Genomic DNA, 27,305 nt, shown 5'->3' with positions numbered 1-27,305 from the left:
TGGCACAAGGTGAGCAAAGAAGCTTGTTTTCGAAAGAACGACAAGTTATCTGTGAAAGGGGATAATGTGTAGTATGCAGCAACGGGGCTTCAGCTAGGATGAGATAGCTTCCTGGGCCCACACACAGTCATACCCGAGTACTTCACAGGTCTTTTAAAGACCTTTTGCTTGTTAATGAGGCTTTGATGTCCCCCCGCTTACAGCCCCTGCAGCTCCACTCTGCTTTTTGCTTGAAATTAAGCCCCCCGAAAAAAAAATCTAGCCCCCGATAATATTGACTGTGGTTGCGCCTTTGGCTTCAGCCACCCCCCCCCCCGTTGTGTGTGTCTCTCCCACATTTTAATGTCCTTTTTTCTCTCTTTCTCTTTCTTACTCTGTCACATCGTTTCTCTTTCTTTTCTAAAGTTTTGGACGCTGCTGTCTCCAGTCTGCTGTATAGACCCTTATCTGAGTTGAAGTGGTGAACTCTCTTGGTTACAGTAAAGGCTACTTCAACATGTAGAGCACCCTCTTTAATTCACGCCAATGGCACTAGATGAGCAAAGAATTTTGTTTCCGAAACAACAACAAATTATTTGTGAGAGGAGAGAGTGGGTAGTGTGCAGCAGCTTCTTTGTGTAGAAATGTATAATTACCTCCAAGCAGGGACAACAGATAGGTTACAACAGTCTTAGAAAGAGATCTACAAGCTTATTGCGCCACTTTTGTGTTACTTTTAACATGGGAAAAGTGGCGCCAGGAGCTTGTAAATCTGCGTCTGACTTGTCAAGAAAAACTGTCAACTACAGACTCTGCGAGTTAATGGGGTGCAATAGTCTAGGTACGCAATTTTAAGAACTCACATTAAAATTCACTTTTGTCAGAAGTTTCGCAACTCAGTTTACGGTGATTAATCAAATGTTCTTTTCTTTGCTTCACCAAACATTCTTTAGAAGCAATCATGACATATCGAGCAACAGCAATGGGATTGTTTGCAACATATTGAATATACTTTGACATGTAGAAGCAGAGTTGAATTCAAGTTGTGAATTCTGGTGGCCGCAGTGTTTATACAAGGTAAGCACAGCGGCCTAGATATACAATGCCTCCATTGCAATGCATTAGAAATAAATCCACGCATTTAAAATCCTGTTGTGCCAATTTTGTGTCAGTAACGCAGTACGCACTTCCACATAGACACCACTTGAACGCGGGACTATAACAGAAGTGAAATGTACAAGGCACACTGCACACGTAATTCATAGTGTTACCTTCACTTGTAATGCTTCACCTTATTTAGTCACATCTACATAATTTTAAACTCCAATTTTTCTTTTCTGTTTTGCAGATTACCTATCCTACGTCTTTTGGAGTCCACATCACAATTTGTTTATAATACTGTTTTATGAAATTTATTTTTTTAGTTGTTTATTATATTATCTTTAAGTTACGTTTACAGTAATAAAAGTTAATTAAAAAACTATATTCTTGGTTTTTTTTTGGGGGGGCGGTCCACAAAAAAAATAATATTTATAACTTGAAGTGCTATAGTAAGATGTTTGATAGTAGGGTTGAAAGTACTAGCTGTACAATAATTTATATTTTCTCTGGATGAACTACAACATAGAAAGGAAATCAAAGTAAAACAAAACAATGTGTACCACATTTACAAACGTGTTGCGACATTTTCACGTGCAAACCTACCCCCCTACAAAATTAAGTGTATGGGCCTCAATGATGCCCCTCAAACCACAAAAAAACCACCCCCCCGGAGATTTCTATATTGTGTGAGGAAGGCTGCGTGGCCCACCGCCTGATGCCCTAGAGTCCACCACGCCCAGACCAGGTTCCTGCAGTGTCCTGGGGGGAAACAGCCGTTACAATGCAGTCATAACCTGAGGTTCTGCGATTTCAGATTTCGTCCCGTATCTGGCCGCCATTTTGTGTCCTGTCGCCAGTCTGCCCTGTTCCCATGATGCACTGGGCCAGGGACAGACTGATTTGCATATAGCCAGGTTCTGAGCTGGGATGGGGCAGCGAGATAAATAATGGTGATGGATCAAGCCCTGATCTTTGGACTGGGTAAGAGTGGTCTGCTTAATTCAGACACTCTGTTCATCACCACCCCCTTTTTCTGAATCGTTTTTGGCCACTATAGGTGTGGCAGGGTATAATCAGACATGAGTCCCTTTCTCACTGCTCCATCAGGATTCAAGCAAGCCGGGCCGAAGACGGCTGAAATGCCAGAAACCGGTCCCCGGTAGCTTGTCTCCTTTCTGGTGAAGAATTGGCTTGGTAGTTTAGTCTGCCCTGTTCCCATGATGCACTGGGCCAGGGACAGACTGATTTGCATATAGCCAGGTTCTGAGCTGGGATGGGGCAGTGAGATAAATAACGGTGATGGATCAAGCCCTGATCTTTGGACTGGGTAAGAGTGGTCTGCTTAATTCAGACACTCTGTTCATCACCACCCCCTTTTTCTGAATCTGTTTATAGCAAGGCAGGTGAGCCCGGGGATTAAGGCGTGCCCTGCGCCGCCCGGCCCATAAGGCCCGGTTCTCCAACTGATGCCCAACCTAGGGCGGTTTCAGTGGTAGCGGTTCAGCCCGAGGGTCGAGAGAAGCCCCGCAAGAAAATTCCGGAGGATTCGCGAGCCACACCGAGTGACCCCTGCATGTCGAAGTGGACCGAAGGTCTTTTGCAGCACGGCTACTCCTTTCCGACGGCTGCTGATGACTGCTGCCCTGACTACCGCCCTGCCTTGGACCTTCTGGTGATGATTGGTATCGCGAGACGTTAGACGGACCTCCGTTGGCGTGAGAAGACCATCTAGTTAAGTATTCGTGTGTAGCGCCCACTTCTTTGTTTTGTTTTTGGTTTTTGTTATTCGCCTGTTGCAATAGTCGAAGCCGAGGGGTGAGCACTTCGCTTTCACTCCTCGATGTTAGTGAACGGATCAGTGTGCTTGAAATGCCTGGTCTGAGCGGACTTAGGAAACTCTGTTGTTTTTGCTGTTCTAGGGATTCCCAGCTTGAGGAATCATGTCCGATTCCTCCGGTTGGAACTCCCACTTATGAGCTCTATTCTAAGCATGGTGTTGGTCCTATTGCTTTTAACGATGCATGGATCCGATACACAAAGAAAGATGGTGTCTTACGGTGGCCACAAAATGGTAGCTTTGAGCCTGACATATTAGATCATTTGGAGTTGATTCTGATATGACGGTTATACAGGAAACAGAGGTGATGTGATAATTTTCACGTTACCTTGTTACATGTTGTAAAAATGGATAACATGTTGATTTGTGTGTCTATGTGTTAGTGTGTCCCTTTCCTTTCTCTACAGGTAACTTGGGCTGCTGTGAATCACAGTGTGCCGACACGGGCAATATCTGTGAGTAATTCCATCATACTCTTTCAATTTTTCACATCAAGTGCCTCACGGGAGGGTGTACCTTAGTGTGTACATACCACCGGAGTGCTAGTGGTCTATGGTCCTGACGAATGCTGTGCGATCCTGCATTTTTACAGCAGAAACATGTTGACCTTATATCTCACTCAAGGACACAGGTTTCTAAATTCAGAACCTTTTTTGTCCGTCTTTTTAATCTGGATACAGGTTGACCCACATTGAAGATTTTGTTCGGGTTTTAACCTAGTAATTTTTAAATTCTACACTCACTAATTTTGCAACACTTTTTCTTTTGAGTTAAACCACTGTCACACTCAACATCAACCCGCTCCGCTGTAAATCAGGCGTTGTAGCACGCTGGGGGGGCATTCGGCCACCCCAGCGGGGACCCTATGATGAAGCATGTCACCAACTAGTGGTGAGTGAGGGTCCTTTTAACAAAGAGGTTTACTTTTCCTGTTCCAGTCATGTGTAGTTACACTATTTTACTGGGTTGCGACCTCCTGATTGCTAAGATTGGATTTTTCCAACCTGACAGTTACGCCAACCGGATAGGGACCATTGTATAACCTAACACATCTTGTTTTGTCTTATTTTGTTTTCATTAATTCACTCCTTCGTTGTTTAAAATATTATTATTGGGGTACAGGAGTGTTTACTCGCGCCCTATCTCTCTTGTTGATTTTGTTGGTTATACAGGCTGCCCAGCATATTAAAGACGATGAGACTGATCGAGCGATTGAGGTCTCGGATAGACAGCATCGGATGGCAATAGATAGGTGCTATCCTGTGTTAACCCCACAACGTAAAGATCTTGAAGAAGATCCTTTAATGTCTCATTTACTGAAATTGCCTCCGCCTTATGCGCCAGGCGCTAATGTACCCGTGCTATTGCCACCTGCGCAGCAACCTGTTCTTCAGCCTGGAGCTCCGGCTCCTGCACCCTTGCCTCTTCCAGTAATACCACCAGCACCTCCTTTGCCACAACCTTCTGTACCTCAGTCTCCATTGCCTTTTGTATCTCTTGTAACAGGTAGCCCTTCTCTGCCTTTGCTTAATACTTAATCTCCAGTTTTACTCCCTACTTCTTGTCCGATTCATAATAGGTTAGTTGATACTGTTTCCGGTCTTTTCTCCCCCCTCTTTGGTTCCTTCAATAGGACTTCTGCTTTTTCTTGAAGACAATCCCATAGTCAACTTCCAGATTCTGAGGAATGGGTTGTATTTGACTCCCTTGCTCATAGGTGGATGATGAATGGTCCATTATATAGTGTGCCCGATATATTGAGTACCTTTCTCCAATGGAATGCGCCTACACAAAGATACGTTTTTAATGTTATGTGTGACGCGCTCATTAAAGGATGGGAGGATATGGAATTGGATTTAACTCCTCAGGGTTTGTTGGAGATACAGGATAAGTTCGATAAGGGACTTATAGTGGGTCCTGATGTTCAGGGTGCCATACAGACACTGGTTACTTTTAGGTCCTTGTATTCTTCCCAGACTATTCCCGAACCTGATCCTACAGTTAGACAGAAAACGAAGAATTATCCTATGAGAAAACTTCCCCCAGTATGGAGGGAAGTGGTTCCCCAAGCAGGTAATGTTCCACCTGTCCCTGCTCATTTTCAGCGAGTATGGGTACATGTTGCTTGGAAGCGAGCTGAAGTTTTAGCACTTAAGCAGTCTTTGCCGGATCCTCGTAAAAATCCTGCTGGTTATTATAAAGAGTTGTCCCAGACTGTTGATGCATGTCTTATGAATTTGGCCGATATTGATATGCTGATGGGTAATGTAGTTCCACAAGCATTGTGGGCTCGGATTCGAAGAGAGGACCACGACCAAGCTTTAGGTGGTACTTGGAATGATATAGTTGCTGCGGATACAGCACAAGTGGGTGGTGCTAAGCCAGATGATTTGATTACACAGTTGCATGGTAGAATTATAGCTTTAATGAAGACAATGATGCCTGCCTTACACGTAAACTGGGATAAGTTGGCTGCGTGCAAGCAGAAGAAAGATGAGAGTGTTTCTGATTTCTTTACTCGGTTTGAAGATACGTTTATTGACCATAGTGGTCAGGACTTGAGTACTGAAGGGGGACAGCGATTATTTGTGGATACATTTGTTTTCAATTTACTTCCTGAATTATCTCATAAACTAAAAGATTCGGAAAGTTCTTGGGCTGTTTCTTCATCTGCTCAAATATTGGCTACTGCTCAATATTATGAGAATAGGGACAAGGAGGAAAAAGATAAAGCTGAGAAGATGACTAAGGATTTAAAGACGAAAGATTTTTCGCTCTGTTTGCCGAACAAAATGGACACAAATCGATGCAAAATCTTTTTTTACCTATTTACTTTCCAGGGCTAAACCTGTTTAGCGCTGGAAAATCACTCTAAAGTAACACAAGGAAGAGCATAGCGCTGTTTTGTATTACTTTGAATCAAGAGGGCGTACCATGGGTGGTGCATAGGCATTCCTATGCAACCACCCAGCGTTTGAGTCAAAGCCCCATTTACTTGAAAAAGTAGACAGGGTTTAGCGTCAGAAAATAGCACCCCTTTCAAAAAGATGCAATGAAGAAGAAATGCTTTTTTATGCGTGCTGAACTCTACAGCACACATACAAAGTGGGAAAAGGTTTAATGTTAGTCTAAGCATAGTATGTTGTACTGTAAGGCTTACCTTCCAGTTCAAAACCTATGCTAGACTCACAGAGACACCCTTGCACAATGGTGGAAAGGTGTGTCTGTGGTGCAAAGTTGCACATTTTTTGGCCAGCGCTAGGGAGAGGGGAGGCACTTGCCAAATTTCTGTAAATATGGCTCTCTCCTGGTCTATCCTTCTCACGCAGCGCAGCACAGCATTTGCGACTGCTGCACTGCGCGATGATTCAGTAAATCTGAGCAGATGTTTCTTACTAATAACAGAAGTGTTGATTACCGACTAACACTCACTTTAGTAAGTGCTGGAAAACAAATGTGCACACATTTTAAGCTGTGCTTTTTAAATTACTTATGAGATAGCATAGTCTTTGATTCCAAGTGCTTTCCTGTAGAAATGTGCACAGAGCTGTTTCTTGAAAAGCCAATAGTTCTCGCCTATTGGCTGTGCTAATGGTTTGTGCTGATGATAAGTACATTGGATGCATACACACAAACTGCTACAAGAAAAAGCAATGGCCAGACGCACAAATATCAGGAAGAGCAATTTTATAATTGAGCTTATCTCCGAAACACTATTGAGAAATCGCTATTCCTAATGCATGAAAATTCTTGGGCTAGATACTCTTTGGCAGTTGCAAATGGCCCATTTTCTTTGCGAATGCAAAAAGACTTTTTCTAATGTATCAAATAATAACAATTCAGTATTTTGAAGTGGTGTGTTTCAGGTGCCCCTTTCAAATACCAAAGAGTAGTGGTAGGTATTGATTTTTTGAGACTGACTGAAATGCGGTTGCAAAGCATTAGTACTTTACCAATAATTCAAAGTTGGTGGCAACCAATTCTCTTTGGGACCTCTTCCCCTTTGAGAATATTTAAAATATTGTTTTAAGAGAAAGCAGTGATCCCATAGACTACTGCCTACTGCTAAAAAATAAAAATGAATAATTTAATTTTAGGTTTTTTAAACGCATCCCGTTTGGGCTGTATTAAAACAAATTATTGCTTTATTTAAAAGCAATCACATACATAGCCATCTGCTGACACCAGCAGTCATCATCCTGTGATGACAGTGAACCCAAATTGTAACCTACCTCATTAAAATTCATGAGGTAGGTCATATTGCAGCACACTACGAATCAGTAGTTTGCTAAATGACCTATTACTACCTGGGTCGCTTTGCAAATTACCACACTGATTGCCAATATACTGGACAAAAATTGCGACCAGTATTTTGCTATCAGTTGAATGTACATCTAGCCCCGTTTTTAAAAATAGCAATTCCTAATAGGTCACAAATGGACCAACCTCATGAATAATGAATAATAATGAGGTAGGTCGCAATTAGCTACCCACTAGGAATCACCATCATCACAGGTATGGTGGCCTCCTTGGGTCAGGAGACCACCATGTTTGTGATTGCTTTTAAATCCCACATTTTATTTTTTATGCAGCCCATTTTCATTAAAGGAAAACAAGGTTCTTGTTAAAAAAAAGGAAATTAAATATTTACTTTTTGTTATTTAAGAGTAGGCATTGGTCCATGAGGCTACTCCCTGCTCCTCTTTAAAAAAAGTTTTTTTCATTCGGGAAGGGGCTTCACGGGGAAATCTTTTCATTTGCAAATTGGTTTCAACTACTTTTGAATTGGTAGTAAAAGTAATGTTTTGTACATGGAGTTTGGTCAACAAATATTAATACATACTACCAGGAATCAGTATTTGTAAGGGACACTGTAAACATGCCCTTCCAAATACCAAATAGCCAATACATATTGCGACTCAGTAGAGAGTAACTTAATTTCAATTTGCCTTTTGTACAATAAAATAAGGTATTTCACGGTTGTAAATGGCCCAATTCTGAAAAGGGGCGTTTGCGACCTAATAAAACCTTTGTACATCTGGCCCCATGTCCCTTATGTAAACATGTGAAAGGATGCAAGTAATCCATTTAACAGGATGGTAAAAATGTTATACTCCAGCTCTAAGAAGAGTATGAAAAAAGATATCAAATAGGAAGCAAATAAATTAGATTGTCGAAAAGGTCAAGAAGAGGAAGAGGAAGACGGGGTTCAGTCCGCTGGAAGACCGGATCATCATCACGGAGGTCATAGAACACCATAAACAACTGTTTGGCACCTCCACTGCGGCACTGGCAACGCAAACGGAAATATGGCAGACCATCGTCACCAATGTCAATGCAGTCGGAGTGTCAAGGCGGTCACTGGAGGAGGTCAAGAGGCACTAGCATGAAGTGCACAGCCAAACCAAGGAGAAGCTCTCCACCAACAGGAAGTCAGCAAGGGCAACTGGAGGTGGAAGTCCTGCGACACTGGAGGAGCTGGATACGCCGGAGGAAATGGTGGCCACAGTCAGCAGTGTGGAGACGGTGGAAGGAATTGGGGCCCTGGACACAGCACGATATGACCTGTCCCAACAGCAACAGGGTGAGTAACAACTAGGGACGGGGGAGACTTGGGGAGATAGGCACAATGGCACACATGCGCAATTATGTATAGCACACTGCACACCCACAATGATCGTGGAACATGTCACTGATAGCCTTGGCACACTTAAGCACACATAGAAATGCCAAACAGGTCCCCATTCACAATGTGCACTAAAGGGCCCCCTCCAGATCACCAATATCACAACAGACCCACGCACATGTGCTGGATCCAGCAAAGCAGCGGCTCTATGACCCACACTGACTATGCAAGTAACACTGCAAGCCCAATAGCATGGCAGCAGCCCAAAAACATGAGATGGCCCACGGGGATCCAGAGCAAGGATAGGCATACCAGCGAGTTGCCGCCACCCACTCAAGTGCAGCAACTTTGTACTCCCTATCACCCCCGTCGGGCAGTAGCTCCTGGTACTACGGGTTCAACATTGCCCAGTACAGGACTACTAGGTCCCACTACCGGCTACCCCCAGAAAAGTCTTGGAGCCTGTCTATTAGTCGTACACTTTAATTTCACACATAGGTCCTGAAGAAGTGCCAACCGATTCCTTTCGAACAATTAGGCACGAAAACATGTCGACCCCACACTAGTGACAGCCTGGTAGGATCATTGTAGTCCGACAGGGCATCCAAATTCCTTTTAATTACGCAGGGTCTACCTTACCATTAAATCTATTGAGCCTAAGACTGACCCTGACCTATTTTAGACCACTTCACATCTGCACCACATACCACATTGCCCCTTACCCATACGTACCCAACGGCTTCTCCTAAAAAGATCTCCCACAAAGAGCACCGGGAAACGGTGAGCCCGTCGAGCATTGCTGCGCCGGCCTGACCAGGAGCAAGGCCCAATGATGAAGCATGACACCTCTCGGGGTGTGTGAGGGCAACATGACAAAAGTTTTGTCTTTTCCCTTTCTCCTTACACCCCTTAGGAACTGCACTCCCACTGTCTGATATGGCCCACGGATCGACATGGAGGTAGCCCAGTACGAATCACATCCATAAAGGAGCATGTCACACTCTAACATGTCCACGTGCACGCACAACCCATGCTGTATGATACAGGCAGCAGACGAACAATGCACCAAACCACAAAATCTGTCCAAGAGCACATATGACCCAAGTCAAAAACAAATCAGGGCCCGAAAAGCACACAATTCAAAGGCACACCACCTCAAAGGGAGAAGGCTACACAAAATCAGAGCTGCTGGGGCAACTCCCCCACAATGCAGCACACACACATAGCAATCACAGAACATCAGCAATGAAGGCAATGTGGTACAAAGTGGAACACCAACAGCATAGGCCACAGCTCACAACTGGTCCCTCATGTGCATAGTAACTGTCCACTCACAACTGGCATTGCCTGACACTGTGTGATGAAAATGCACAGGTACTACCACAGGTCTATCATGTAGTCGAAAAACACACTGACTGCCATCAAATAGCCAGCTCCACCAAAACTGTGGCAATGTACATTGGCATGCAGTCTGAATGTAAACATCTGCAAAAGTTCAAAATACATGTGTGACTCTGTATCTCACCTTTCACATTGCAGAGGGACAAACTACACCTCATGCAGGGCACACAACACCTCACATCATTGATGACAAAGAGGACAACCTGCACATATGTCAAGACACCCTCCAAAGGACAATGGACAGCCTCCGTAACCCATCCCCAGAAGCAGGGCAGGCCAGCTGCCCCGAGGTGAGCCCACCACCTGCACAGACCACACAGCAGGAGACACACACCACCACGGCTGTCTCCCAGCACCCCCCAACCAATACATGGAGTTCTAACGTGTGTGGAGTTGGCAGCTGGATTTGGCTGAACAGCTGCGGGTGGATTTAAAACTCATGGCAGCCAAACTCGATGCCATACGTGGATGTCTGAGTCCCATCAGGGACCACGTACAGTCTCTGGAGCAGATGCAGGCTAGAAGTATATCTGCCACCTCTGGACACCAGCAAGTAGTAAATGGGAACTTCAATGCCCTGCAGTGCTTCATATTGCCATTGCTGTCACTGAGCCGCTCCCAGATGACTGCAGCAGGAACATCGACACACACAGCTCCGACTCCTGATGTGTCCGTGGCACACAATGATGCTGCCCCATCACCCTCGCAGTCTGTTGTGTCAGTGACACACAGTGATGCAGCCATCACCCTGCCACACACACCAGACACAGAACCCTTATCAAGGGAGTAAGAAGGAGATGGGAATTACTGTTTGAGGAAGGAGGCAGTACCATTCATCACCACCATATGCCCTGACCCTGCCTGGTGATGACCTATGCATCATGCTCTGGGAGATACCTCCTACTGACCCCCCAAACAATCAGCGACATCCACATGGACCCTGACACAGTCTCCAATTTCATCACTGCTGGCCAATTACAGCAATCTTGCTGCGGACTACACCCTCTCACTTCCTAATCATTTCTCAATCCCCAAAGGACTGTGGTTTTTGCCCACTACTGAGCTTCCATGTGATGTGGGCTTGGATGACCATCTACAGCTCCAGCTCCATCAATCACCTGTATGTGAATTAAACATTCAGAATCACACAGATGTGTCATTACTATGTTCACTAAAGTATGGATGTATGGCTGGATGTAGGGACAATGATTGCATATGTAGGTACACCATGGTAACTGACATCTATGCACATGTGTATCCCTGAGACACATGGCAAATTAGATAACTGTGAAGGTGAGTACTAGCTGTGGCCCCATTGCACACCAACAACATCCTCACGAACCCCCAACGTAGGTGCAGGTCCATGTGTTGTATAGGGCTATGTGTAGAAGGGACCAAATTGGTAGCTAGCCAGGAGTGGTATCCTACCTCACATGTGACTATAGAACTTCACAACGCATACCTACTTACACAATTGTGTGGAAACATTTTGTTATGATGTATGACATTGCTCTATATGGTCAGAGGTTGAACACCATACTCATATTGCTGAAGTCACGTCAGTGCACATGTCGGCCAGCACCTATCCCAAAACAATGTCTGGCTCACAGAGGTTGCACTTGCAAAAGGGATCCACCCCCATTGCACATGCGTCAGTCAGTTCCTCCCTGTGTAGGGACGATGCTCATTGTGGCACACGAGTGGACAATCAAATCAACACACCTCACAGTTAGACACCAGTGGTGTGGCATAGACTTTATTGGGATGTGCGTGTCAGTGGGGACAAGGTAACGGCCACAACAGGCAGGGACATGCTTAAGACACATACACGCAGCATGGGCACATGTCAAGGTTCAGGAAATGGTGGTGCAAAAATGTACAAAAATCATCACGGATGGCAACTCTCCCAGCCCACCTTGCCTTGCTGGATGTGTCACCTGTTGTGTGGCATCTGCCCATTGCCCCGTGTGAGGGGGCACGACCCACTGCCCATGGGATCTGCATAGTGCTCTGCCTTCGGAGTGCTCCAATCATCTGCTCTGTCGACAGTGTTCAGGTGAAAGGGTCCGACAGGTTCACATGTCGTGCTACATTGCCATGTGTGTGCTCTCCCCCAGCAGTGTGTCCAAATTGGCAACGTTGCCAAACTACGCTGTTTTGCTCCGACCATAGACCTACATCACCTTGCAGAGGTGTGTGCCCCACACAAGCTTCCAGAGTATGGACGATAGCAGATGTGTCCTCTGTTGTGGTGGGATATGTGAGAAATCCCCACGATGCAACAAGTTGTTGGGACATGTGCTGTGGATAACATTCGGATGTGGCTGCAGGGACGTAGTTACTCGTCCATGAACGCCTGCGCTGCTTCATGTGTAATGTGTTCCAACAGTACATTGTTGTCCTGTTCAAGGAACACCAGGGTGAGCCAATCCATTAACTGGTCCAGCCAGGTGTGCTCATCCCACGACGTTTCACTAATCCGCAATACAGCCCAATAGGGGAGCGCCTCTATGTGGTCACTGCACACAAGGAATTGTGCAATCGCCCATGCACAACTGCCAATACATACGCAGTATGTCAAGGCATCCAATGCACAGCTGTCTCTGTTACACTCCTGTTTGTGTCATCCATGGGACACTCGAATGAGCATGTTCGGCAGCATACGTTCCAAGTGACGGGGGTTGTGCATGTGCCCGGTATGGCCTGCTATTGCCTTGGTGCGTCTCATGGAACCGGCACTCTTCTGAACTGGGGCAGTTGTGTGGAGGATATGCCACAACTCTGGGCAATGATTTGAATGTGTGTGCAACTTTGGGGTGAATGGGTTGCTGTTTCCGTGAGTGTCAAGGGCATCCCATGCGGGTGTACCTCCGGCAGGGGCTTCTGTGTGTGGGGTGTAGATGAGTCAGATAGTTTATTTGCGCTATGCGTGGTGTGGGAGTCGTTCACATCTGCCATGGCATCTCTCTCATGGTGTTCCAGGCGCTTTATGGACCAAGGTCAGAGGTGCAGGTGTCCTCCTGCCTTCTTCATTGGGACAATGAAGCTTTCATCCCTGATGTTTGTCTGTCTTCCACTTGCATTTTCGGAATATTATGTGGCTTTGGCGCTGTGATTGGGACATGGCCTTGGGCTCAAGGTGTATGGATTGTGATGCACACACACATGTTGGCATGAGGAGCCAGGTGCCCTGCAGGCCTTGCTCTGCTTGTGCAATTACACTCCGTCTCTCTCCCTCGCTCTCTCGCTCTCTTTCCTTTCCATTGTTGGGCGCATGGCACACCTTCTTCTCTTGGCTTTAGTGATCCAGGCTATGTCCTACGATTGTCCAGTGAGGACCCACTAGGTCTCAGCTTAATGGTTGTTTTGGCATTTGTTTAAATGGTGTTTTGTGTTGGCGATTGCACTGCTGTATGACTCAATCTCCATTTTCTAGCCATGCAAGTATGTTGATTTTCCTGCTTGTGCGATATCAGGCAGAATATTTGTTTTGGGATTTGTGGTGTTTGTGTGCAGTTTCTTGGTCCGGGGTTGGGGTGGGCCAGGGAGAGGGTTTGCAGGCCTGGATGTGGTGTCGGTGGGTGTTGTGGCCCTCTTGGGTGTCCGTGCTGCATGTTCAGTTGTCCTTGGCATCTGGTTGTCTTCAGTTGTGGCTGTGGGCTGTGCTCCCTTTTGTGGTGCAAGCTATGGTCCGACTTTACACCAGAACAGAGCAGGTGTAAAATTCTTGCTGCGAGTGCGCTTTATTGCGTGTTTTGTGTTCTTATCGCCGATTTGGCTGGTCGTTGGGAAAGTTGAGGTGTGGTGTTTTCGCTGGGGTCCTCTGTGGCGATGTTTTTTGCGATTGCTATCGCAGGTAAACTGGTGCTATGGGATGTTAGCAGGAGCTTGTGAATGGTGGGGTAATTTTATCATGACTTTGGCTGCGATATTGTGCCGTTAATTCGGCGATGGCTCCTTCTGTATATACCCCTCAGTGCGCCCTGCCAAGCAAGTGTCTTCATTAGGCTCCCTTTGGAGAACGTCCAGGCGGTTCATTTTCATTTTGATGATTCAAGCTGGGACCAGTTGGAGTTTGGAGTTGGGAGTTTGGAGGCTGGAATGCTGAAATAATCTGCTTTGAAACATTACCTGCTTGTTGTATGGATTAATGCCTGGAGTCCGCCATTTTGTACAAGAGTGAATTTAGAATTAAATTGACCTATGGAAAACTGCTGGGGAAGTTAACGATGAAGACAACAGTGACTTATTCCACAGAGTGCTAAGCGTGTAGCACAGTAACAGAAGAATAGACAGAGGCAGGTGGATAGCTTCCTTCTGTTATATGATCAGGTGTGTGCTAGGTAATCAGACAAGAGAGACCAAAAATAAGTGCAACCTCTACTCCTAGAATGTTGTTTAAGGTAATGATTACAAAATCTGATAAGCTTGACATAGGTTTGACACACATCTTAGGAAGCTGCTGAAGGGCAGAGTAGCAAAGTCATAGGCAAGGAGGTGACTGCTGCCTGATGCCATAGCGGGTAACAGTGAATGTGCGTACCAACGGATTGCACCTTATTTGCAAAGCAGTGACAGGCACAAGTTCTCTCAGCCTGTTCACTCAAGTGCAGGTACTAGTATCTTTTTAGTTGTCAATTATGTAAGAAAATTAACATTATGGAGTAAAGAAAAGATTGTTTTCTTAGAACAAATCACGGTGATGGGTGCATCCTTTAATTCTCTGTACTGACTGTGCCTAAAATTAAGCAGTTGATAACGTGCCGAGGAAATGAGACTTTAAATGCGTATGAGATGTGTCTACAAATGTTCGATCTGCATTATTTAGCATGCATAACCACAATTTTAGAGCAATATAATTTTGAGTTGAGGTCTCTGAGAAAAGAGGAGTCAGTGGACGAATGCATAACTAGTTTGAGAAAGTTGGCATTTACATGAGTAATGTATCTACAGATGAAAGGACATGAGGCCGGTTTACAATCAAATGTAAAAGTGAGTAGAATTGTGGGTAAAAGATGAGCCTTCATTCAAAGAAGTGATTGTGGTAGCAAAAAAGGGTCAGGGGCGGCCTTAGGCATTTGCAAGCTGTGCACCTGCACAGGGCCGCCAAACCCCAGCGGCCGCCACGCCAATATATATCCTTAATATAATAATCCTCTAAGGATGGATACATATTTGCGTGGTGGCCCCAGTGGCAGGGATTTGGCGGCCTCCGGCTCTGTTCCACTTCCAAACACCCTGGCCCCCCGCCTCTTCACTGGCCTCCCCGCTTGCCGTTCCTCCTGGTTCCTGATTGGCTTCTTTTTTCCCTACTCACTGCTGGCCCCCTGGTACAGGCGTATATAAGCCACGGCCACCGCCATCCTTTCATTCCCTGTTACTCTTGCGTGAAAGCAACTATAACCTTTTCCTCTCCCGGCGAACGAGTCATCTTACAAGTTTATCTATAGTTTTTATAAAGTACTGGTGTTAGCGCAATAGTCATAGTTAATATCTGGTGGGATAGGGGGCACACAACATTTGCGTATCCTTTGCAAGCAAAATTAAGAGAATTCGAGTACACGAATCTGGTTATTCGAAACGAAATAGAAAGGCGGCTCAGCAGGCTTTCGTAGCGTCACAGGAAGGAGCAATCCTGAACTTTATCACCCAAGGGAAACCTAAAGATGGAGAATCCTCCATTTAAAGTACTGCTGATGCACTAGGTAAGACACCATATTCGATATGGTATTGATATTAATGTTTCTAGGCAAAGAGTCACTGATTCTTTCTCTGTGGGGGGCAGTGGGTCCGGGGTCCCTGCCATGGCCCTGGCACTTGTGCCAGTTCCTCACGTTGTGTGTCACAATACCCTCCTCCTCCTAAATGTTATCGTTCTAAGATGAATTCGGAAGGGTAAGAGCAGCTGTAGGTACTGGTCATCTAATGCCTTTTCTGGATGTTTTATTAAAACACCTTCATGACTCAGGAAGGTGTTTTAATAAAACGTCCAGAAAAGGCATTAGATGACCAGGTAGGGGGCCCCGGAAGAGGGGGTCCGGGCGGGGCGGAGTCCACAGGAGCTCAGGATTCCGAGGGGCCCCCTACCTTCTCTCACTGCCCAGGGCCGCCATGAGCCTAGAGCCGCCCCTGAAAGGGTAGAGCACTTGCTAAATCTGCTAATGAGTTGAGCAGTGACAAAGGAGGTCTGAGTGTGCATGATGTTTTAACGTAAGAGTTAGTGCTTATGCTAAACCTTAAACCAGAGGTATGTGAAAGAGTTCAACGGAGCATGCTGGCTATAAAACTAAAGCCATAAACTCCCTAGACAACCTTGTTACATGTAATGAATGTGGGGAAAACAGGTTATTTCTACAAGTGTTTCAGAAACAAGTACAAGATAAACCTCACTGTTGGAATTTGCCCTTTCTGCAAAATCACCCGGGATTTTATTCCCTTTTGCTGAACCCTTTTTTTTAATACCACATAAATACACACCACATAAAACCAATCTATGCCACTTAGCAACAATCCATGTAAAAACACTCCACACCATTCCACATAATTCCCATCAGCATAATATCACTTAAACCCACACAGTTCCACGCCACACAATTCAGCTCCATATATTTTCATTCCACACTACATAATTCGACAACAAATTTCCAGTACCCTCAATACCACATAATTACTATCCCTATAATTCAATGTGCACCATGCAACATAATTCCACTTCACAAATATACTCCACACCACACTTTTTCACGCCTCACAATTCCACAACTGACAGGGTCAGTCCAACCCACATAATTCTACTCCACATCACATACATCCACTGCATTAACATAAGTAAAATATGTTGTCCTTTACAATGCCAATAGCTTTAACTTACACAAATGCAAGACCGATTGCATTGCAAAGGCTTGTTTCAGATATGTCAAGGAGACATTTTCTTATTGAACAAGAAAGTAGTCAGCAGTGGTACCGCATGTACCAAAAGGCAAGATGGGCATGCTCATTCAATCGTTAATTTATTAAAGAATGAGGAATGACGTTAAGGCTTTTATATAGCACTGCTTTACAAAAACTCAAAAAATGTATCTAAAAGCCCAGTTGCGAAGCAAGGGTAATTACTGAGGCAGGTTACGTGCCGCTGCTGAACACAGCGTGCTCCAGCGAGACACTGCCAGAGGCAGAAGCTGTCAAAACGTTCACAATGACTTCCGATGACCTGCCAATGGGTGAGCCCGTAACCTAATGAGTAGGCAAGGCCTGGAGAAATCTTCTCTATTTATACTCGGGTCCCAACAGCAGAATCTTACAGACTGTTCGCAGGTGTAATTTCCGAGTAGGAAGCGTCTGCCCAAAAGCATCGTGCTCAAACTTTCTTTGTAAGTATCAAGGCATTGCTCTAAAATCTGTATTATGAAAGGTTATAAGTGTTTTATTGGTATTATTAATGTTTCTTTTTGTATTGATCGGCGAAGAAGTAGGAAACAATGACTCCGGATTTCAGACCATTTCTGAGTCCTGGTAGGCATTGTTAGTAAGAAGCTCCTTTGGAACAGTTTTATTTAATACTTTGGGATAGATGTTTAAAATGCCATGTGATAGTGCAAATCTAGGGATGATTTCTGCATAACTCGGTGCTTTGCCGCACACAATTTATGGGATCGAACTGGTAAAAACTACTTTATGCACTGTACAATTGAAGGAATGTGCAGAATAGAATACCACCAGTAAGATCACAGTTGACCAGCACTTACCAGCACATTTTGCATGGCAGTACAGTAATCAAGCATAGATAACACACATTGGCAAAGTCAATAAGTCTCCACTATGAGAGTTGATTTTTTTTAAAGTGAATTAGTGCTGTGTAAACCACTGACCTTCTAAAGCCTGTCCTATGCCTGGCCAGCCTCATGTTTCCCGAACAATATCATGCAAATAAATATATACATATATGGGAGCACACAATCAACATTCTTTCGTCATTGGTCTGTTGACATGTTACTCATATTCTATTCCCTCCTACTGCAGCAATACATATAGATCAACATACCAGCCCTCTTCTGCCATTGGATGCCTTTACTTTGAGTGACCACATTTTGCCAGTGTACACTAACACCTAAAAATTGGTTTGCTAAAAAAAAGAAAAATTGTTAAACACTTGCACTACCCAATGACTAATGGTCCCTATGTATAGTATGGTTACAACAATTATTTTAACAACTTTCAAACATTTAATGTAAACTACAATGTTCATTCCTTACTATAAACCGGGATAATGAGAAAAGGTAATTAGCGTAGCTAAAGTATCTTTGGAGATTTCAGGTTGTAGCAACACTCTCTAAATTACAACCATTTCCAACTGACAAGAAAGAGTCCTGTAGTAACTACTTGTGAAATTGCATCTCCCCGTTTGGAGTGTTTTACAAGCACTGTCAATATAAAGTAATCACCCCTTTCCATTCAAAGACAAAACTTACACCTACCTAAATATAAAACGTCAAACTATATCATATCATTAGGCTTACCAGTGCATGAACGTTCCTATAAATAGTGGGATGTGATCGCAAACTCCAAAAAACAGAAATGTATTTAAAGGTGTAACTTCAACTCGTTATTATGAAACAGCTATGGCAAAAAACGAATCCTATAGAAAAGAAGCACAAATTATTATAATAGCAAAAGCATGTATAGTAATGACTTGTGGAGCCGCAGCTTTGTGATACAAGTCCAGTTCTTTTACATTTAACTTATGAGGGACACCTAGTAACCACTAGTGGAACTGAAGCTTCATGTAAGAATTTTAATTCTTTTGCTTCTGACTCAATAGGGAAACCTAGTAGTGACCAGTGGAGCTGCACCTATATGTGACATTTTCAAACCTTTTACATTTTACTTGTGAAGGACACATAGTAAGGACTTGTTAAGCTGCATCTTCACAAAATATTTTAAATGTGTTTGCATTTGACTTACAAGGGGCATATAGTAACAACTTGAGGAAAGGCTCCTCCATGAAAGAACATCAAAGCTTTTGCATTTGACTTGAGAGGGATACATAGGGCAATATTTATTAATGTTCTGTGTCGGGTTGCGTCCCATTTATGGTGCAATTCTGATGCAACATCCATTTTGGTATTTACTGAGCCACACAAAGCCACCTTGCATGGTTTTGCATGCTTTACTAAATAAAAAGTAATACAATGCAGTGAATATTGATGCCTTGTGTTGCCTTCGGTTAGGAAGGCATTACATGTGTGTAGCATGGTTATTTCAATGCACCCACCGATGTATTTTGGCACATTATCAGACTTACAGAGGCTTGTAAATGGGAATGCTTCGAAAACATGTGCCTCCCTCAAATAGGTGTAATAAGGAGAAATAGCGTTATTTTTTCTTGTTAATTTCTCTTTCTAGGTGTGCCGCATTAAAAAACATGCAGAGAAAAAGGGATATACCATTCAAGGATTTTTTTTGTTTTGCGCAGGAAGTTGTTCCTTTTGGCACCAAGAACTATCCTGCCTGTACCCATGGTGCAAGGGTGTCTGCGATGGTGCTAGGCTGCACCCAGTGCATTTCGTCTGTCTCCTTTTCATGAAACACAGTGCAGCAACTTAGCTTGCTGTCCTGTGTTCCTTGCAAAAATAGTAAATCTTCCCCACAGTAACTAGGGTAACTGCATCTACATGAAAGGAATTCAATGCGTTTGCATCTAACTCATTGAGAAACTGCAGCTCTCTGGAAGAATTTTGAAAATGTAGGACCTCATTTGCAATATTTTGATACATGACAGCGCAGCGCAGCGTAGAGAAGTGTGGCTAAATGGTTAGAGCGGCAGACCCTGATGCAGAGGTCTGGCCAGAGACCAGGGTTCAATTCCCGCCTCGGCCAGTCTTGGCGGGGTCTTGAGCTCTAAATTCCTCAGACCTGATTTCTCGCCTCGGTGCCTATTCTAATCATGGGTCCCACGCTGCAACTCTGGGCAATAGCTTGCTTAATCTCCTCAACGGCCCCAACAGCGCTGGGATGACTGGCTTCACCTTGGGGATGCCCAGGAGTGGACATTTCACAGGGAAAAGCCAGGAAGGGTTCCTTAGCGGTATGAGTACAAGAGTCGGTCCGGGTCGCTGTGCGCTATACAAGTACAAAACATTTACATTTATATTTACATTTACTGCTGTGTGTCAAAATAAAAGGGCAGGAATGTGCTGAAACTGCAAGATACGGTGCATTCCTGCGTTTCTACCCTGCACCGGCGCGCAAACAGCAGCCATGTGCCAGTGCAGACACCCTTGCATAATTTTTGCAAGGGTGCCTGTGCTGAGGGGATGATTGTTTTTATGTAGGGTGGGACAACTTCCTCCACAAAAACAATCATTAAAGGCATTTTTCTTCTTTCTATGCGTGCTGTAGAATGCAGCATACATAAAAAGAAGAAAGAATTAGGAGAAATAAAAGTATTTCACCTTGTTGCACCGCCTTACGCCTTCTCTCGGGAGAAGTAGGATTATGATGCATTCCCAGGTTACAAAATGTTGTAAATCTGGAAATGCGTCAAGTTCCATGGATGTTGCGTGGCAACACCCACAGCCACACCCAAGCAATGCCCCTTTCACTCAGAGGTATGTGTGAAAGGGACACATATTTGCAAGGCCATGAAAAGTCATGCTGGGTGACTTTACATGGCCTTGTAAATATGGGAAGCCCATTGTGCTGCCTGTGCGTCAATAAAAGTGATGCTGCAGCAGCGTAATGTGCTTGCAAATAAGGCCCTTAGCATTTGACTTGAGAGCGACTACTGTTAACTACTTGAGGATTTGCTAGTCTGACTATATATATGCTCCACCCGAAGAAGAGGAAGTGTAGCCAGTTTGCTGGCCAATTAGAAAGCAGCAGAATAGAATGATAATGAAGCCAAAAAATATTGAGCAATGTGTGGGGTGCAAGTCTCTTTTTGTTTAAAATATCTCTCACAAGCGAGAGAACATGTGCTGTCGCAGGGGAGACCTAAAAATGTTTTACAGCAGCAGTGGTGTTTAGGTAGAATGCTTTACCTGGTATGCATACAACTTGCACACTATAATTGAAATACAAACTGTACAATTCAGTACACAATAAAATAAAGTATAAAATGGCCTGCCCTGAACAAAACAAAACAAAAAGCAGTGGCATTCATCTGAGGCAAAAAATGTTGCCTGGTGCACACACAGTAGATGAGAGGAACACTGCTGGAAAGGAACGTTGTCGATAGACACACATCAATTACATGCAGTCTAGTAAGTTCACTAGCTGTAAGGGTCCACTTGGGTTGAAACACAACTGTGTGCAATACAATCCAACACCATCTAAGACATGCTTTGGGTATAGCATGTTTGAAGCATTTCTATAAATGACAACGATAGTAAATATTCACTGTAAATATTTGATTTTTGTGTATATTTGCATGTGATGTATTACCTGGTGTAATTGTGTGTGTGTGTGCATTGTTTCTGTAATATGTAAGGGGACCCGTATTGTGGATGCATGTTTAGTAAAGGCTGGGCATGTTGTCTACTAGTCTCATTTGCTGTGTACATATGTGTTTATGTGGTATGCGTGTGTGTGCAACATGTGCGTTTGTGTGTGTGGTACAAGTGTGTGTTTAAATATGCTCAAGAAGGTATTATAATACTCAGAGGAGCACAAATCATGCTTTTACAAGGGGAAAGTTGTGTTAATCAGTGCAAAAAGAGTGACAACGTCTGAGTGAGACGTACGCTGAGGGGCATTGTTTGTAACATTTTGGTTTAGGGAAGCACCGCAAGCCTTCTAGCTGTGCTTCCCTACGTCAAAAGAAAAGGGCAGTAATGCACCGTATCTACAAGCTATACAGCATTCCTGTCCTTTCTGCTAGCGCTGGTGCACAAACTGCAGCAGAGCGCCAATACTGGCACCCTTGCATCATGGTGCAAGTGTGCTGTGTTTATGTGATTATTTTTGTGCAGGAAATCAAGCTATCCTTGCAGATGGGGGAGGATACCCCTACACTGGTCCTAGGATGCTTGTTTCTAGTCCAGGGAGGACCTGGCCAGGCAGTTTTGGGAGTGGACTGCTCCAATTGGGCGCAGGGTCAAAACTGATTTGCATATGGCTAGGTTGAACTGGAATGATATGAGGAGCAACAAAAAGATGGCTATAGGCCCAGATCTCTGTACTGGGGTGAATGTATGACATTATTCTTCATTCTGCAAATGCGAGAACAACCTCTAATTTGACCCTATTTAATTTCACAATTGGCAAGCAGCTCAAACCTGGGCATTACCCCATAAACACAGTCTTATCACATGTAATTTGTTGTGAGTATGTTTGTTAGTATGATTGAAGAGGATGAAAGGTGAGAATGCTGGTATGATGGTTTTTTTTGTGGGGGTAGTCACAACTTTGAGATTTGGTTCTTTAATGTATATACTGACTAAAAATTATATGAATTTGTAAATATTGGTATTGTTCTTTGATCTTATGAACACAAAAGGAAGGGAATATATATATATATATATATATATAACACTCCAACCAGTTACTCATGCAACGCCTTTGCACGAGGTCCAGTACGCAGACACAGATGAATGAATCCACAGCCAGTCTTGTTGAGATATCTTTCTTTTATTCCATCAAAAAGTGCAGAGGTGCAACAAAACGCCAAACAGACGCGTTTCGGTCGTGAACGCCCTTGCTCACTGTCAGCGGGTTAGTGGCTGAGTACACATTTAAATACTGCAACAAACAATTACCACAGGGCGCGAAAACGCCAAATTCAATCAAAGACATAGAAAGCGGACTTCAGTCAATGGTGAGTGAGTTCAAACCTTATTTTCATGGCGGCCATGCTTGAAAGGTACATATATTGTATTTGGTGTTGTAATTACTGCAGAAGAGGTATTTCATAGTACAAATACAAATTAACTAAAGGCACATTCACAAAGATCGACTGCCTCAATTCATGGAAATTATGATTTAAAGTGCAAGTGCATTATTGCAATGATGTGCAAAATATCGCAAATAAAAACCGTTCACTGTTAATAAATTGTGCAAATACGCAAATGAAACATTTTCATCACTGTGCAAATACGCTGTAAACATTAATTATCATTGACATAAATTTCCAAAAGGCGTCCATCTTGCCCTTAGGTTAAAGTCATTATTAAAAATTGCTCAATAACAAGTTAGGCAACACCATGATTTTTTTAAAATTAACAAAAAGACTCCACGTGGTGAAACTAGAGCTATGGCGTGTGGTTATAAACACATATCAATTAATGAATGTAAAAAATTCTATAACATGTTGCATTTGGTAAAATGTACTTGTAATCGAATGCTGTTTCAATATCTCAGACCACTAGGTAAATAAATTATACTAAAGTGAAGGAGTGCTAAAATGTCCTGACCAACAGGTATAAGACATATTGGGGTTGAGGGAAAGAATATAAACCATATAATGTTAAAACATGCAAATGCATAACAATCTTATTTAATTGTATATCTTGAAATGCCTCTATGTGTTGCATGGTGGTATATTCAAACATACGATTATAGTAAACATTGGTCCCTGCCACAGACCAACATCATCCCAGTTATATCGTGGGCAAAAAGCGTGGAAACCCAGATTATTAAGGCAAGGGAACATGATATTTTATCCATATAATAGAAACATGCATCTAACTGTTCTGATAATGACATATTTACAGATGGCATATATTAATGTACGAGATGTTGGACTAAAGAAAAGTACTCAGATCTTCCCCCATGTTCAGACCCCCCGGGATCTTTGTGTTGAGGCGAACAATATAAAGGGACTCCAACTGTCTCAACTGTCTCTCGTAGTCTCCACAATTCTTGGAGGTTCTGACTGCATCTATCACAAATATATATATAGATGCACAAAGACACTCCCTAAGCCACCTCCAAATCCGTTAGTTCGGCAAAGCTAGTAACAGGAGAAGGACCACAGGATCTGGTCATAAGATGATTTATTGGCACAGGAAAACAGCCATGACGCGTTTGAGGCTACGTGAGCCCTTGATCACATATATATATTACCTACTGGCGGTCGCCTAGTTTCCATAGGAAATCCGCAACATTCTATTGGGAATAACTTTGGCGCCGGTTGATAAATCTTCGCGAATTTCTCAAAGAAGATGGCCCGCTCCACTCCGCTCCTTCCCTGAAACATTTGGGGGGATTCGTCAAGTGGGGGCTGAGAAAAAATGGGGGTTCCAAACGTGTTTTCCCCATGTTATTTTCCATAGGACGATTAGACACGGCTACAGCCCGAACGGCTGAACGGAATTAACCCAAATTTGGCAGAGAGGTAGATTCGGTTCGCAGATTACCCTTTTGCTTAAATGTTGTAAATCCCTCCAGTAGTTCCTGAGAAAATCAAAATAAAAAATATATATATATCTATAAGCGCGCACCGTACGCGCACGGGTCCGCGTACCGTGTGTGCACCGTACATGTACCATACACGTACGTACACGGACCTTTGCGTGCGCGAGCTGCATGCTGATTGGCTGCCAATGTCTGTCAACACTCCAAAACAGAAATTGTTGGCAACCATCTTGTGCCTCAGTAAACTGAGGCACAAGAAAGGAAAAAAACAAACCTGTAGAACTCAAAAAGGGGGCAGGGTAGAAGCACACTGACCCCCTAGGCCTGCCAAGGAGGTCCCACAAGGACCCCCAAGGTCCAAATATATTTTTTTTAAACCCGGTATGTTTTTTTAAAAATTACCCCCAAGGGGGACCAAATCGCGGGGGCATAGTGATAAAGAAGTGCGGGGGTGACCAATCCCCCCACACTGCCCCGGGAACCGCCGCCCTCCGGGGCAAAGCAACGCAGCCTCCTAGAGCATACTGGAGGCTCCTGGTGGGCTAGTTGACCCCTGGGGACCCCCAGTATGCAAGGGGAATTAGTTCCCCCTCTGCAAACGCCCCAGGGGGCTGCGTTGCAGAGAGATGTAAAAAGGGACATAGCCTCATTACACCTCTCTGCAATGCAGCCCACTGGCGCATACTGGAGGTTCCAGGTGGGCTAGTTGGCCCCCAGAGACCCCCAGTATGCAAGGGGAATTAGTTCCCCCTCTGCAAACACGCCCGGGGGCTGCATTGCAGAGAGGTGTAAAAACTTTTTTTTTCAATTTATATTAAAAATATGTAATGTAATTTAACACATAATCTATGTAAAAATAAATAATTTATAACAATGTAGTAAATCAGTATAAAAAATATAACAATAATACATTTAAAAATTATCATTTACAAAACCATTGAAATTCACTGAAAAAAATATAGGTTTCAGCCACGTTATAGCTAGGAATTACCATTTAAAAAACCTTTGAAATTCACTGAAAAAACCATAGGTTTCACACCAGTTATAGTTAGCTGGTCATTTTACTCATACAAAACCTTTGAAATTCCCCCGTTATAGTTAGTTCAGCTAACTATAACTCGCGCGCCCGTAATGCACTGCTGATGACGTCACATTTTACATCACTCACTCACTCATGACATGGTCAGTGACATCACTCATGAATCGTTCAGTCATTTGTTGACTATGCTTTGCAAATCCGGTATTTCCTCTCTTCTGAGTTGATTAGACCTTTTTCTGACCATTTGTTCAAATGTTGTATTATTGTCTCTCCAATATCCTGCGTGGAGTTTGTTGATAATTGGCTATAGAATTCTTGATTCTTTAGTTGTCTATTAGCTTCTGCTAAATTGTCACTTTTGTCCAGGATCACAATATTACCGCCTTTGTCCGCGGGTTTAATTTCTATGTTGGTATCCTGTTAAAGATTAGATAGTGCTGTTCTTTCCGCTTTTGAGAGATTATACTTTGGAGTATTGAATTTCACTTTATGAAGATCTTCTGTCACAGCCTCGTGGAACATGTCCACTTTGTTGCCCGTGGTAAACTTGGATAGAATCGTGATTTTGGTGTTAATCCACTTTCCTTTAGCACCCACAGGTACTCGTATCCGTTCTAGTTCCAGAATGGCCTAATTTTCCTGCGAGGGTGTTTCAGCTTCCATCATTATCAGAGTTTCTAGCCCTTGAAGATCTTCCGCCAGTAGGCCTTTGTCGGCTGGTATTTTGTTTGCTGATTGTTGTCTTTTTTCTTTATCTTTGTGTATTTTGGCCAATTTGATTTTTCTAGTATATTTGTACAAGTCAATTCTGGTCTCTGTGATATCCAGATGAGCTGTGGGGCAGAAATTCAAACCTTTTTTAAGAACATGTTTTTCTATGTCAGTTAGGGGTTTGGACGAGAGATTGATTACATTCAGTTCTTCTGATCCCAATATTATTGCTTTTTCGGCTGTCTCAGTCGATCCTTTGTCCAAGTGTCCGTTTTGGGTGCTTTCCCTGCCCCTCTTGCCTCTTCTTGTCTTCCTTGAGTTCCTCGCCCCCTGCCTCTGTGGATTCCACCTCTGTGACTGGCTTTTTGTTGTTGTTCTAAGGCCAATCGCATTTCTGTTAAAAAATCGGTCTTTTTTCTCAATTCAGATGCTGCTGCAGGGTATTTTCGCCATTTCTTGTTTCCCCACTTGCCAGAGACTCGAAGCTTGAATATTCTTTGCTTGACAGTTCCAATCTTAGTTTGTTTTTGTGGGTTTCATATTGTCTTTCAAAGGTGAAGATACACCCTTCTTCAAAATCTTGTTTGTCCCTTTGGAATTTCTGTTGTTTGCGTTCTTTAACTCTGTCTTCATGTTTCTCCAAATTTTTGAGGATATCAGATTTTAACTTTACCATTTCCTCTTGTAAAGTCATCTTGTCTATCTCCTCTTCCTTTTCTTTGAGTTTTTTTCTAATATCCTTTAGTGTTTTTTCAAGATGTTTTATTAGTATTAGAATCAGTCCCATGGAAGAGTCCAATAGGTGCTCTCCCCATTCCTGCAACAGCTCTCCGCTTGTATCCTGGTGGCTCGGCATTAGCATGAGGCGGAGGCCTCTCGGGATCCTTTTCACCTCTACATATTTCTTTAAGGTTAACAGTTCCCACCATTTATTGATTTACCTTTTTGAGAGTCTTTCCCAATATCTTAATGTCTCTTTCGTGTTGTTTTGAGGATTTATTTGACCTCTCTCTGGTTGTTGTGAAGTTGGAGCGTCAGTAATGAAAAATCCCGGCATTTCTGCATTTCTTTTTGCCTCTCTTTGTTCCATGCAAAAACCACAGTTGATGGACAGAATGTAGAACAATGTCTTACATTCACCCCAGTACAAAGATCTGGGCCTAAATCCGTCTTTTTTTGCGCTCCACACCACCCTAGGTCAGACAATGGCTATATGCAAATCAGCCTTAACCCTGTGCCTCATGGGAACAGTCCAGCCC

At 43.6% G+C, this 27,305-nt stretch overlaps 2 protein-coding genes across 2 annotated transcripts in view; both read left to right on the top strand.

The window, feature by feature from the left end:
* Nucleotides 1-27,305, top strand: part of PRR29 (proline rich 29) — a 715,263-nt gene that overhangs the window by 435,397 nt on the left and 252,561 nt on the right. The gene's annotated exons all lie outside the window — the stretch shown is intronic.
* Nucleotides 17,235-27,305, top strand: part of LOC147716868 (uncharacterized) — a 47,785-nt gene continuing 37,714 nt past the window's right edge. Inside the window, exon 1 of the mRNA XM_086923773.1 lies at nt 17,235-17,314. The gene's annotated coding sequence lies outside the window, so the exon portion shown is untranslated. The remainder of the gene's footprint in view (nt 17,315-27,305) is intronic.

This window comes from Lissotriton vulgaris, chromosome 5 (genome assembly GCF_964263255.1).
Source record: "Lissotriton vulgaris chromosome 5, aLisVul1.2, whole genome shotgun sequence".
Lineage (NCBI taxonomy): Eukaryota > Metazoa > Chordata > Amphibia > Caudata > Salamandridae > Lissotriton > Lissotriton vulgaris.
The sequence above is the reverse complement of the archived record's forward strand: the minus strand, read 5'-3'. Positions and strand labels throughout refer to the sequence as shown.